Source organism: Suricata suricatta, chromosome 3, assembly GCF_006229205.1.
Source record: "Suricata suricatta isolate VVHF042 chromosome 3, meerkat_22Aug2017_6uvM2_HiC, whole genome shotgun sequence".
Lineage (NCBI taxonomy): Eukaryota > Metazoa > Chordata > Mammalia > Carnivora > Herpestidae > Suricata > Suricata suricatta.
The window spans coordinates 130,555,820-130,570,766 of NC_043702.1; the positions used below are offsets into that span (position 1 = coordinate 130,555,820).

The following is a 14,947-nucleotide window of genomic DNA, read 5'->3' on the forward strand; positions in this document are numbered from 1 at the left end:
GGGGACACAATGCTTTGAAAGAAACAGATAAGTAGAGGAGCTTTTCCATTTTTTGGTTTATAAAAGGTCTTTTTATAGCTTCACTAACACCCTGATATCTAAGTGGGTGGTGGTACTTAAGAACTTGCTTAGGTCCACTGGGCACTGTGGTAGGAAAAGAGGGCTAAGAAAGAAAAGGAATACTCAGTGTCTCAAAGGCATTTGTACTTCAAAATGTATATATGTAGAATACACATTTATCTTCCATAATCCCAGATGTACGTCTCCACTTCGGTCTCAGGTAATTGATGACTACATGATTTGTGACACTGGAGAGACGCACCTGGGCTCTTCTACTCCTTCTCAATAAAGTTTGATCTCTGTTGAAATGCAGATCTCTAGAGACAAGATAGCCTGTGGACAGAAATCTTATTTACACTTTAAAATAAACGAGTCCCTGAAAGTAGATTTTGGCAGGCAGTCAGCGGAGAATACCAAGAATACACACTGGGGGAAAGTGACTGGGTTAGGAAGTGGGCATTGCCCAGGTGGGGCCGTGGTGGGGACGGGGGTAGGAAGGACTGGGCAAAAAAAAGACAGTACTGCTTAAGTCAGAGTATTGCCCAGAAATAACAATATATCCTAGCTTGTGTCTTGCTTTTGTTATTAAAAACAGTCTCTATGAGTTTGGAAGGAGAACTAGTCTGTGAATCCAGTCTTGCTTTAGCTGCTAATTATCACAATCACATCATAATAAACAATTTTGAAAATTAATTTCAGTTCTAAAATTATCTGACAGTCTTGGTGGAAGTTCCCCAGAACACAGAGCCTGAGCTGAAGGTGTGGGTATGGTTCTCAGGCTGCACGCATGAGAATAAGAGGAATGAGGTAGGGAAGAAGGGAGAGCCAGTCTATGAGTACATTACAAAGTTGGCCTCTGCTATCAGCTGCTGCTTCCTGGGTCCCCATGGAACTTGAACGCCCTGATGTTAGTTGTCTCAAGACTGTTGCAAAGAAGAAAAGGGAGTGGGCGTGATAAAAGCGGGTAGTGCATGCTCATTAGCTCCCCTTCTCATTGGTCAATGTCTTACCCCATGGGGCCCAAACAACCCCACATTATGGGGTCCCACATACATGGATGCCAATCTGATTTCCTTCGCATCCTGCTCCAAGACATCAATACAAAAGCCCTGGACAGAGACAGGAAGCATGTAGGAGATGCCCGAGGGAAGACACTGTCACATAGTACCTGCCTGAAGCTGGTGGGAGCTTGGATCATAGCGTGAGGGCATATAAAGGTACTAGAGGAACTAAAGCTAAAGAGAAAAGATATATAATAATTTTCCAGCAAAGTCGCTCAGACAATGAGTGAGAAATAGAAGAAAGGAGGCAAATTGGGGGAAAGGACAAAAATAGGGGTAGGTTGCAGTAATAATATTACTAACATTCTTCACCCAAGGAAACTGAAACTTTGAGAGTTGAAACAATTGCCCAAGGCCAGTGTTAATCAGGACTTGAACCCAGGCAAGCTGATTGCCAAGGCAGTGTGCTCTTCACTGCTTTCCAATGCTGCCCTCGGGTTGTAAATTTTGAGGGCCCCTGAAGTAAAAATAATAGCAATAGATAAGACAAGGAGAGACTGTGAAAACAATATCAAAATTATTATTATTATTCAGTTGCTTTTTATGAAGAGATCTGCATAAGTAGCACCAAACAGGCACAAGTCAAAAAATGTTCTTTAAAGGCTCTGGAGACAGAGACAGGGACAAGAGGAAAAAGTGAATTTTTTTGTTTGTTTGTTTACCTGGAGCTGGTTTGGTTTATCTATCCCATCATAGATCTATCCTGGTGCATCCCCTCACCCCCAAATTCCTCCAGGAAGCCCTAGAAGATCCAGGAGGTAGGGCATGGGAGTGGAAAGAGATTAGCTCCTACAGATTCATACGCAATGGCAGACTGTGTGGTAACATGTAGCAGACTGTGGAACATTTCCAGTGCCGTGCTAACAATCAAAAATCTCTTACACTAGTTCTCATCACTAATATTATACTATCTTTTTTTATTCAATTTTTTTTTAATGTTTATTTTTGAGAGACAAATAGTGAGATCCACGGAGGGGCAGAGAAAGAAAGGGAGACACAGAATCCAAAATGGGCCCCAGGCTCTGAAATGTTAGCACAGAGGCCAATGTGCGGCTCAAACCCACGAACCATGAGATCATGACCTGAGCCACAGTTGGACACTTAACCAGCTGAGCCCCCCAGGTACCCCAGAAAAGGTGACATCTCTTTAAAAATAGTGTGGCTCATTTATAGCAAAGTCAATACTAAAATCCTCCCTCTGGGAGGACCTGGGTGGCTCAGTCAGTTAAGCATCCAACTTCAGCTCAGGTCATGATCTCATGGTTCCTGAGTTTGAACCCTGCATTGGGCTCTGTGCTGACAGCTCAGAGCCTGGAGCCTGCTTCAGATTCTGTGTCTTCCTCTCTCTCTTCCCCTCCCCTACCCATACTCTCTCTGTCTCTCTCTCAAAAATAAATAGACATCAAAAAAGAAAAAAGCTTTAAAATCCTCTCTCTGATTCAGTTTTCTCTCTTGAAATCCTTCTTCCCACCCCAGACAGGATAAGATCCTGCTTGCTGGTTAAGTATTTCAAGTGATCACCTAGTTGGAAGCATTCATCACACTAGGCCTGATAAAGTGTAGCTCAGAAAACATTGACTTAAAAGAATGAGTGAAGCAGAAGATTGCCATGACGTGGTGTGTACACACACCGCTTTCTAAATAACTATCTCCTGAAAAGCACTAGACAGTTTGATGTTATCCTCAATGAATGATTTTTCCCAGAATGTCTGGTTCTCTATGTAATGAGGCTCAGCTTTATTTTGTTTATTTTAGCACATTTCTACAGGATAGGTAACTTGTTACTATAACTGAGTTAATTAAAAGTAGAATACTTTTCTACCAAGTATAATGGTTATACTTGGTACTGCTATGAAACTAAAAAAAAAATTAAAGTTAGGTTATTTTTTCTTCTCTTGTCTCCCTTATGAAGGCAATAAAAGAACGGAAAGCCATTGTGTTGTAACTGGAAAATTAATCACATCAAATATTCTTTTATACTAATCAAGTTAAAAGTCTAGAATTAGCTTATATAAAACAGATGTTTACATTCTTATTCTCTTGTGGTACTAATGTCAAGAGAAGAAAGCACAAAATAACTATGTCATGGCGTACTTCGGGGAATATAACACTCTGCTTTTACATTTAGTAATGAACCCCCAAAGCCTGTGGTCAGCAAGGGGGACAGCCCCAGGAGGAGGAAAAGCACCAGGGACCTAGTCTCCTACTCCTCAAAATTCCCATTGTCTGTACTGGAATGGGAAGTAAGCTGCCTACGGAAGAGAAAACTGACTCTCAGCGAGGGGGAGAAGACACAGGCAACATGTGGCTGGTGGCTGGTCCAAAGGGAGCCTCCCTTTTGGCTCAGCCAGTGTCCTAGTTCTCTAGGACTTGTGATTCTGGTTTGTGTTTCAGTTGTGATCATCTCTGTAAGGACCTCAGCTATCCACCTCCTCCCAAAATAAAGACCAAGAGACCGACAAGCTGTCCTCATGCTACTTGAGAAGAACAGTTAAAAGTCTAAGTGAACACTTAAAGGAAAGAGCCTGAACCAAGAATGCCTTTACCTCACTTCCTGAAAAAAAATGTTGAAGAAATTAATATCTATCCTTAATGACCCCTCTCCAGATGTCCTCTCGCACCTCCGTCCTCTCTCACAGGGAGCTTCTGTCCCCATAATGTCAGGACCCTGGCAGTATCCACACATCCAGTCTTTTCTGCCACCTTATCCCAATTCAAAAGCTAGGAAGGATTTTAGAGATCATTTTTTTACCCTAGGGACTTCATTTTACAGAGAGAAACTGAGGCCCCAAGAATGACTTGTCCCAGATCTCATAAACTTTTGAAGTAGTGCCGGCAATCTGTTTTGGACCTGTAATCATTACTCTTATACTTCGCCAGAAGAATTAACTAATAATCGTTGAGTACTTGCTGTGTCCAAGGTACTATTAAGTGCGTTACATGTATGAACACATTTAATCACCTTTAATTCTTACTCCAAAACCGTGAGGTTGCTAATAGAATGATCCCCATTTCACAGAAGAGGAGACTGAAGATGAAGTTCACACAAAGAAGTTAGATCATCTGTCGTGATCCTCACATCTTCTTCCTCTTCACTTTAATCTCCTCCCTTTGTGTCCTAGCCACATTGTCCCTGTTATTTTACAACAAAAGTGAAAATTCTAATAATGAGACTTGGAAATATATCATTGCTTTATAGTATACTTCAGAGTCCTGTCATTAATATAATAATACCCATACTATATAGGCCTTTTCAGGAAAAAAGAAATGATACTATAGTCTTGGCTTCTTTTGCTCTGTGAATTATCCATGAAGCATTCTTTGGCCTTGAATGAGTTTTTCCTGCCTGTAAGCCTATTTCTGAGCTCTCTCCTCATTATTTACCAATTTGAACTAATTTTATATTTTTCCCACGATGCTATGAATTCCTTGAGAATAAGGGCTGTGTTTGCTTCACTTTTATAAGTCCATAGTGCCCAACACACTGTAGAAATTCAATAATATATAATGAACTGCTGAATGTATAAAGATTAATAGTAATGATAATAATAGTAACAGCTATCTAATGAGTACTTTAACATATACATGAATATATGAACTCATATCCATGAATAGTCACAACAACCTTGTAAGATAAATATTACTTAACCATTTAAGAGACAAGCAAAGTAACTCAGAACATCAAGAAACTTGCCCTAGACAACATCAGTAGCATGTGGTACAGCCAGGAGTAAAACCTAGGTCTTCTAGGGGCGTCTAGGTGGCTCAGTCGGTTAAGCATCCGACTTGGGCTCAGGTCATGATCTCACGGTTTGTGGGTTCGAGCCCTGCATCGGGCTCTGTGCTTGCTAGCTCAGAGCCTGGAGGCTGCTTCAGATTTTGTGTCTCCCTCTCTCTCTGACCCTCCCCTACTCATGCTTTCTCTTCTCTCTCTCTCTCTCTCTCATTAAATATTAAACATTAAACATTAAAATAAACAGTAAAAATTAAAAAAAAAACAACCCTAGGTCTTCCAGTACTCTTTCCAATACACTCCATTGCCACCATGCAAAATAATTGTATGACTAGCCTGAATATGACATTTTTATGAAAATAAACATTCTGTAGAGAAAATTCATCATTATAAGGCTAAAATACTTGGTTAGAACATCTTATTTTATCTTTTAAATGTTTATTTTATTTTTGAAAGAGAGAGAGAAAGAGGGAGAGAGCACATGCACAAGCACACAAGCAGGGGACCGGCAAAGAGAGAGGGGGACAAAGGATCCAAAGCAGGCTCTGTGCTGACAGCAGAGGGCCCAATGTGGGGCTCAGCTTAAGAACTGTGAGATCATGACCTGAGCCATAGTCAGATGCTTAAGCAACTGAGCCACCCAGGTGCCCCTAAACCACCTTATTTTAAACCATCTTATTTATGCAAAAATTATCTTACCTCCAGAGAGATGATTAAAGGCCTGTAGAAGTAAGGACAATTTAGCAGTAAGGAGCTTTCAAAAATGGCTTTTCAAAAAGCAAATGGTATAAAGCTGTGAATATCTAGCCACTCACCTATTGATTAGAAGGAAACATCTGTTAGTGCCTGTGACCAGTCCCTATTAACCATCAGGGGATGAAGAAGGGGAAGATTCCAACATGGATTTACTTGTTCCAACATGGATTTATTTGATACTGAAAAATATGAAAAGTACGGGAGCATAGTTTAGGTGCAAGATATAATCCAATTTCTATTTTCACTTTTATTCTAAGTATGATTTTTTTTAAGGACAAAGTCTTTCTTCTTTTTATACACCTTCCTCCCACATCTCCAAAGTACAGGCTTTTCTAGGCTAAGGCTTTGATTACAGATGTAAAGAGTGTCAGAATTCAGGGAGGGGAAAGAGCTTTGAAAAATCAGAAAACACCTACTATTCCAGACAGCTGGGAATCTGTCCTAATTTTCAAAAACAGAGGAAAAAATCTAACTTCTCTTCTTATCTTACATTCCAACATTTAACAACTCTCTTTATCAGAATATTTCCACCTTATATTTCTTCTAGTATAATTTAGCCTCTTTCTTCTTTTTCTGTTTTCAGAAGAACTACAGCTGGTCACAACCTTCCACATATTTTTTTTCTATGCCAATTAATAAAAGAGAAGAAGTGTTGACTTCAATAATAATAAATTGGATTCAACTTTCTGCCTTCACTTTTTTATTTAAATACCTTAGTCTGATTCAAAACACATTAATCAAAATATAATAAGCAATTCCAAGTTCCTCTAAGGATATAAAGGAATATATCATGAAAACCAATTTTCTTTCTTTGTTTCTTTTTTAATTTTCAGTCATATTCAGTTAAAAATCATTTTTTTTAATTAAGCAAAAAGGACGCCAATGTTGGGGCATCTGGGTGGCTTAGTTTGCTCAGCATGTGACTCTTGATCACAGCTCAGGTCATGATCCCATAGTTTGTTAGAGCAAGCAAAAGCCAGCTGAAAGAACTCCCAGTGGTCAGAGCTGGAACAATTTGAGCAACACATTTATAAAACATTGATTATAATCCATGGTGTAAAATAAATATCGTGGAGCCCATTAGGATACAAATAAATTGAATGAATAAACAAGCAAATAAATGACTCTCTTCCCATGCAGAAGAGTTCTAAGTAACATATGTACACAACCCCATGTCAAAAAGATGGAAGATAAATACCCACCCCTTAAAGATGGGCTTAACATAGTGACTACCCCCCGCCAAGAATACAGTAGAGAAAGTGATTAATAACTTTATAGAGGAGAAACCCGGCAAATGCTAACTCCACCAGGTGATCAAGGTTAACATCAACAGTAAAAAGTCACGTCGATAGCACATACTCTTGATATGATGTGATGAGAAAAGCATCTGTCATCTTCCTTCCAGGAATCCCGTCAAGACTTCTTGTCTTGGTCTAGAGAATCCTAATGTGCAATATGCTATCCTGGATGGGATTCTGGAACAGAAAGGAGTATTCAGCAAAAACTGAGCAAATATGAACCAAGTATGGTGGAGTTCAGTTAATATTTAGTTAATATTGGTTTATGAGTTATAACAAATCTAATATAACAATGAAAGACGTTAACACTAGGGGGAAATGGCTGTAGAGTAGAAGGGAACTTTCTGTACTATCTGCATGATTTCTCTATAAATCTAAAACTATTGTAAAATATAAAGGTTATTTATTAAACAAATAGCAAAAGTAGCCCCCAAGCCATTTTTAGTGAGGCATGAATATGAAAGCGTCAAGAAATCCAACTAATTTTTATTAGTCATTTTTCATTAGTCATATTTCACACAATAAAATGAATTAAAAATGCATGGTAATTCATGAGTACATTTTATCAGTAGAGTCATGTCTTACACTTAAAAGACTGAACACATGAAAGAAATTCTATTGGGCTATTGGAAATCAGACTAAAGGCATTATATACCATAAATAAACATTGAAAATGTACCCTAAAGCAATAATGCTACTGTTGCTTACTGCCATATGGCAAATCATTGCCATTTAGGCAAAACTTAGAAAGTACAGTGTTATTACTGTAACACTGAGGATGGAAGAGATCCATGATTATTTTTTTAATGTTTTTATTTGTTTTTGATACAGAGAGACAGAGCACAAGAGGGGGAGGGGCAGAGAGAGAAGGAGACACAGAACAGGAAGCAGGCTCCAGGCTCTGAGCTGTCAGCACAGAGCCTGACATGGGGCTCGAACCTACAAACGTGAGATCTGACCTGAGCCGAAGTCAGAGGCCCAACCAACTGAGCCACCCAGGGGCCCCCATGATTTTTTTTTAAATATTCTATAATAAATTGTAACCGCTACCTCAATCAGAACAGCATGCTAATGAAACCAGAGTCATTAGCTTGTGTACCACTCAGTTTGACTATGGTGTTGGCGACAAAATCCAGCCCAATGCAGGTTGGTGGACTTGAAGCCACTAGTCAGTGTGGTACAAGAGTGTGCCACCCAAGAGCATAAACTAAACTCTTCCCTGGAAAAACTGCCTAAACAGAATACTTTATTGATGATAGATGATGATAGATCAGGTGTGTTATTTTCTTATGGAACTTGAGCTGCATTAGCCTATAAATGACCCTGGTGGGCAAAGTTTGCTGAGATTTGATGGACAAAATCTTAGCCAAATCCTTCCACTCACACTGCAGCTAATCTCAAGTCCCTCAGTAGAGGCTTTTCTGTATTGCACTGAAAGCATCTCTGCAAATTTCTTTTGCTGTGACTTATAAGCTGGCCAAAAAGCTAAACATCAAGAGTGCACAGAAAAGGTTTGTTCCCACTGGACTTGTAGTTTATGCCTTAAACTTGATTTTCTAAACACAAATGCACAATGAATTATTGGAAGCATGAAAACTCATTCAGTCATCCCCAAAGGGTATTTTTAATGCTAAATATTTAGCTATATGCTGAAACAGAGTATAAAATTAGAACCATATTTAACAGATGTTGAAAAAAAAATGGCCTTGTGCCAACTAATTCAAACTCCTAACATTGCTGCTATCATCTTACGTAAGGAACAAAATAAACAGTGATGAAATGACTATACACCAAAATTGACAAAATAAGATTCAGAGATATCCAGTGTTTAACACATGCACACCGAGTCACAATTTGTGTTCTATCTTTCAACTGAGTTCAGCCTAAAGAAAATCATAGTTTCAGTGTTTGTGACTTTAGTTCTTTCAGGTGGCTCACTTCACCCAACCAGCAATTAATCAACAATATTTTCATTTTCCTAACCTTACTTTTCACAAATCCAGTATCTTTACCAATCTTAAATAAGCCTCAGAACTCTCCTACGGAAAATTCAGGAATAGCATTTGTCTTCCGCTAATGCAAAGCTATGAAGACTAAGCTCATTGATTTAAGGCTGCCCTAAATTACAGAAAGGCCAGAAACTAGTTTCCAAGGTGGTAACAGAAGCATTCAGAGGAACCATGAGCAAAAAATGATTGCATTCTAAATGAGAGGGAAGTGTGAGAAGTTTTCATCCCTACCCTCGCGTATTTGATCAGCATATATCACTTATAAGCCGTTCAACAATAGTCATTGAGAATCTTCTCTATGTTAGACATTAGGAAAATACCATTAAGAGTGGTAACCTCCCACCCACATTATAGGCAACATATATCTAAAGCTTTTGTGAGTTTTCTAGAGTTTTCATTAATTCTTATCAGAGATGTTGGAGTTTTAATAATCAACATTATGTCTTATCTGTGCTCCTACTGTGTGACCAGTCTTATTTTCATGGAACAATAACAACAACAAATTATAGCCTGAGATTTCTACTAAATAGCTGTTTTATTCTTAATTACTTGGGATCATAAGAGGTATTAGGAAGTGTGAAAACTAATATTGCCCTCTGCTGGCAGATCCCTGAAGTGAAAAGCATTGTGTTCGTTTTGTCATTATACGTTTTGTCATTAAGAGACTAGGGTTTGCTTCTTGTAACATGTGCAATTCCTTCTGAAACAAAGTCCAGTGTGTAGGTAGTGATAGTAATAGCCATCAGCACTAAAATAAATGTTTTTCAAAATATAATTCTACTGACATGATAAGACATTGTCTCCCAGCCTAGTGGTTCAAAATCAGGGACATCTTAACCTCACTTGATTTACCCTGAATCTAATTATCCAAGACTCTCTTGGCTCCTGCCAACTAGATAGCTCTAAAATTGGAGTAGCCTTTCTCAGCCCCGAGAATAGACAACTGTGCCTCTCTTGACCATTGAGGTATATGAACTTGCTCCAGTTAAAACTTCAGATGGGGCATGAGGTTTGGAGATGGAGATCTCAAGAGTTTTGTAGAAACTCTTAGTTTTAGATGATCCTATGTTAATATGCTAAGAGGCTTACTGAAATAAGAGCCCTTGGTTAGTTAAAAAGATTTGAATCATCCTTAGGAGTTGCTTCCATTTTTTAAAATATGTTTCTCTTTTTTGATAAATGTGAATGAATTCAAAAGCTTTTGTTGGGCACCTGGATGGCTTAGTTGGTTAAGCATCCAACTTTTGTTCAGGTCATTATCTCGCAGCTCCTGAGTTTGAGCCCTGTGTTGGGCTCTGTGCTGACAGCTCAGAGCCTGGACCTTGCCTCAGATTCTGTGTCTCCCTCTCTCTGCCCTTCCCCTGCTCGCTCTCCTCTCAAAAATAAATAAAAATTTAAAAAAAAAAGAAGTTTTTGTTGTGAATAAGGGCTCTCTTCATTCATCTTTGTATTTCTATACTTAGCTAAGTATCATACATATAATGCATATTTAAGAAAGGCTTGTTGAATGGGTAAATAGATTGGCTTATTCCCCTTATTATGTTTAATCAAATCAGTCCTTATTTCACAATAAAATGCTTAAGGTGAAATGTGGTATGGTATGTAGGAAAAACATACATTTTGGAGTTGGACAGACTTAGACTTAAATCCTAGATTTGATACCCAGCTGAGTGGTATCACTGACCTGACCTCACCAAGCTGCAGGTTTCTCATCTGTAAAATAAGAAACACTCTACTTTCTTCCTGTGTTGTTGTAAGGGATTATACGAGATAAAACTTGTCAAGTGTCTGGCACATAATGAGCTTTCAAAAATTTCAATTTCTTCCTTTTCCGTTTAGGTAAACTGCAAATTTCTTTCTTTTTTTTTTCTTTTTTAATGTTTACTTATTTTTTAAATTTTTGATAGAGCAAGAGACAGTGCAATCAGGGGAGGGACAAAGAGCGAGGGAGACACAAATCCGAAGCAAGCTCCAGGCTCGGAGCAGTCAGCACAGAGCCAGTCAGGGGCTAGAAACCCACGAACTGCGAGATCATGACCTGAGCCAAAGTGAGATGTTAATCTACTAAGCCACCCAGGTGCCCCGTCTTTTTAATCAGGACTGTAGAACAGATTATACATCCATTTTGACAAGAGAATCAAGGAAATGTGTTGTAATTACACTATTTAAATTTTCAAACCTTTCATTCCGCAGGAATAAGAATTTGCATACAATGGTCCCTCCTTATCCACAGGGAAAACGCTCCCAGGCCCTGGGTGAATGCCTGAAACCGTGGATACTATCAGGCCCAATATATACTATGTTTTTTCCTATACCCAGCTACCTATGATAAAGTTGAATTTATAAATTAGTCACAGTAAGAGATTAACAATAATAACTAATAGTAAAACAGAACAAGCATAATAATTTATTGTAATTAAAGTTATGTGAATGTAATCTCTCTCTTAAAATCTTTTATTGTACTGTACTCACCCTTCTTGTGAAGATGTAAGATGATAAAATGTCTGTGTGGTAAGTAAGATTAAGTAAGGGAAATGACAGCAGGCATTGTCACCTAGCGTTAGGCTGCTATTGACCTACGAATTCCTCAGAGGAAGATTACTTGATCCCAAACCACAGGTGAGCGCTCCTAAGTGAAACTGCAGAAGGCAAGACCAGGGATCTGAAGGGACTGCTGTATGTACATTCCCATATTTCGCCTCCTTTAGAGCTTCTTCTGACTTTAAAGTAGGTTACCAACGCTAGAAAAGGCACTATGTGAAAGTGGAGAAATTATAAGGCCTTCCATGAGATTAATGATTTGCAGGTTTCAAAATGCTTTAATCTGTACTCTCTTCCTTCACTCTGACATTAGCCCCATTTTATTTTTATTTTATTTTATTTTATTTTATTAGCCCTATTTTAAAGTAAAGGAAACTGAGAGGGGGAAAAGGGGGATGCCAAATGTGGGAAATAAAACCAGAAGCCCCGTTTTCTGACTTGTCTAGGGCTCATTCCTGACCCATCTGGGATGCATTCCTTTGTGCGTTTGCCTCAGGAGCTGCCATTACATGCTCGCCAGTGCTCCCTGCCCTCCACTTTGGGCACTGCATCCTGGAACCAAGCCCTCTCCTGTTGCCAATGGGATTGCGGTCTACTCGTTAAAGGAGACACCAAGTCATGAGTCCTGGGGCTCATTTTTTGTTGTTGTTGTTTTTTCAGTGACTCACAATGAGACATGTGATGAGTTGTTTGGAATTAACTACTTTTCCAGCATTTTACAAAGCCTGAAAGCCCTCGGTGGTATTTTTAACAATTCTGGGGAAGTTCTCAGTTTATTTTCAATATTAAAGATGTTACAGCAAGTGTGAGCAGAATGGAAAAGTTGAAGTTCTTCTGTAGGGCTACAGACTCAGAGTCTCCATTAGAAACAGCTGTGCCTGTAAGTTTTCTTCTGTGATGCATTTATTGACATTCTTGTTGTGTTGCCAGTGCTATCTGGTGGCCAGCTGTTCTCGTGATATTTTAGTTAAAGAAGCTCCCACACTATCAAGAAATACTCTGTCCAAAGATGTACAACACCTGTCTGCTTCTGTTCCGGTAACAGATCTATCTCCATGTCTAGTCCCAAACAATATAATTCACTCTTACTCTTGCTGCCCCACATCCCAAATAAAGTGTATTAAGCTAGGATTGCTGTACCTTTAAGGAAATTTTATCACCCAGAAATTGTATGCAAAACTGAAAGTGTTTTGCATACAATTTTTATATATTATGCATATATGCATATATATAGTATGAAGAGAGGGCTTGTACTTTCAACAGATTCTCAAATGATTCATTATTTGGAAAAGGGCTAAAGAAGATTGGTTAGATAGGAGACCCCCTTTATATTAATTTTCTTTGGAAATAAAATAATTATTTCTTGTCAGGTCAACAATGGGAGGCTTCTGAGGGTAAGTTAGAGACTAAATAAAGTAAGGATAAAGACATAGGATAGGAAAGTTAACTACAAATAGTGTATATGCTAACAACAAACTGAAAAGAGTAGGTTATTAAAAAAAACTTTACCGCCATAATTTTACCTTAGTCAATATATCAACAGTCAATGTATGTATCAACCTCTAGAAAAGGCTTTCTAAAAGGCAACTGTCGTCTTTCAAGTTTTTAAGCTCATGCTATGTCCAAAAAGAAAATACCTATTTAATTTTAGTAAATAAAAATGTATAAGTCAATGGATCATAACTTGCCAGTATGACCTGCTTTTCTCTGCTCATCTTTGCATTGACCAAGTAAAGCAGCCAGTTCAAAGTCATTCTCCATCTTCCTTCCCTACCATAGTAGAGAAAGAATTTCAAAAGTTCTGAAGTTGCCTTACAATACCCAACACCAAAATGTGGCATGGTATTGGCCAAACTCATCAATATACTCTGTCAAATTGCTTTCAAGTTTGGAATTTAATAAAAAATCTCATTTCAGTTCCTACAGATACACAAGGCATCCTACTCCCCCTCCCCCTCCATCCCTACCTCCATTCTATCCTTTCCTTCAACATTCCTCCTGGCTCTGCCTCTACTCCCCACATCCCCTCACCCTCTTTCCCCACAAGAACAGAAAAAAAAAATAACATGAAGTGTAGACTTCCTTCAGAGGCAAAGAAGTTGGCCCAGGACTTTATTCAACTGCACAGTAATTGAAAAAATGTTCTTGGGTCTGTGGCGACAATTTCTAGAGACTCACCATTTCTACCTTCTTTATACTACTCCTGTTTCCTTTCTCTTTAAGGATCTCTCAATGATTGGTTGCTTTTAAGAAGCCCTAAGAAAAACCACTTTGTCATAAATCCAATGCTTCTTACCACCTTCAACTTGGCCAATACTAGCCTTTGAGAAGACAAACAACAAAAATAAGGAAAGGGAACCATGACCATCTTTTTTCTCTCCCCCTTCGGCTCTCAAGAAAAGAAACTGTTAGATAATGGGAAAGGGGCAGGCAAGCAAGAAAATGGCAGCAAAATATACACACATACACACCTTGCATGATGGGCAAATTTGGGGTTGAAAGAATAATTGAGTGGTAAAATGCAGTTAGTAGTGAAGCAACAATTTCCCCAACTTAAGTTTGGGGAAAGAGTTACAATTACCTCACTTCTAGTAAAAATGTCAATTTCTTATCCCTATAGGCTTATTAACACAAGAATGGAGCACAACCAGGCAGTAAAAAGTTACTGCTTTGAAGAAAAAAGTGTATTCTACAATAAAATATGTAAACTTTGTTTCTTCAATGCCTGAGGCACTGTTTTCAGAAGCGTTTTAGCCTAGTGTTACGGGAATATACAGAATATCAAAATAAAACTTTAAGTGGGAAATTTAATAAGGTTCATTCTTTTTTAAAGAAAACTGGTTTTAGTGTGAAATGCATGCCAGTCCTCACATTCTATGATTTATCCCAACAGTGGTAAAAATGTTTACACTTACTATGTAATTCAGGAAAAGTTAATAATCAGTTCAAAGTTGTATGATATTCCTGTACTATGTCAAACCTAACAAAATTCAGTCAAGATTTAAAGAAAACTCATCAAATGTTTTAAGACTTCCTGAAATTCCATCTCCTCCACAGACTTGCCTCAGTAAGGTAGCAATTTCCTGCCCTCTTACCCTACCCGTGTCTTCTCAATATAACATTCATAAATCTGAACCCATTTTAAATACTTTAAGGGAAACGAAGGAGCTCTGCCAGCAGACCAAAAGATATGTGAGGCCCTGATTTTTTCAAAGGAGTGGGGAGCAGGAGAAACAAAATATAAGGTCTTTAAAGCTAAAGGCTATATCTTTTTTATTGCCTGTACCTAGTATAGTGTCTGTAACATGAATGAATGAGTAAACAAATGAATGAAGAAATCCTTTGAAACAAATTCTGAAAACCATAGACTAGCGGATATAACATCTACCTTTTCTTGAAATGAGAAATGTGTCAATGAATTATTCGCCCTTTTAAAAGACAGAGAGCCTGGATTCACTGAAAACCAATCATGTCGTGTTAAACCCATCA

At 38.4% G+C, this 14,947-nt stretch overlaps 1 long non-coding RNA gene across 3 annotated transcripts in view; it reads right to left on the minus strand.

Annotated features, from left to right (window-relative positions):
* Window positions 1–202: 202 nt before the first annotated feature.
* Window positions 203–14,947, minus strand: part of LOC115288137 — a 294,944-nt gene continuing 280,199 nt past the window's right edge. For 2 of the 3 annotated variants that reach the window (XR_003906826.1, XR_003906824.1), the window contains exons 4-8: window positions 6,970–7,085; window positions 5,670–5,789; window positions 5,554–5,575; window positions 4,084–4,254; window positions 203–393 (exon numbers count right to left, since the gene is read on the minus strand). This is a non-coding gene — a long non-coding RNA (uncharacterized LOC115288137). The remainder of the gene's footprint in view (window positions 394–4,083; window positions 4,255–5,553; window positions 5,576–5,669; window positions 5,790–6,969; window positions 7,086–14,947) is intronic. The other variant, XR_003906825.1, reaches the window with a different exon arrangement.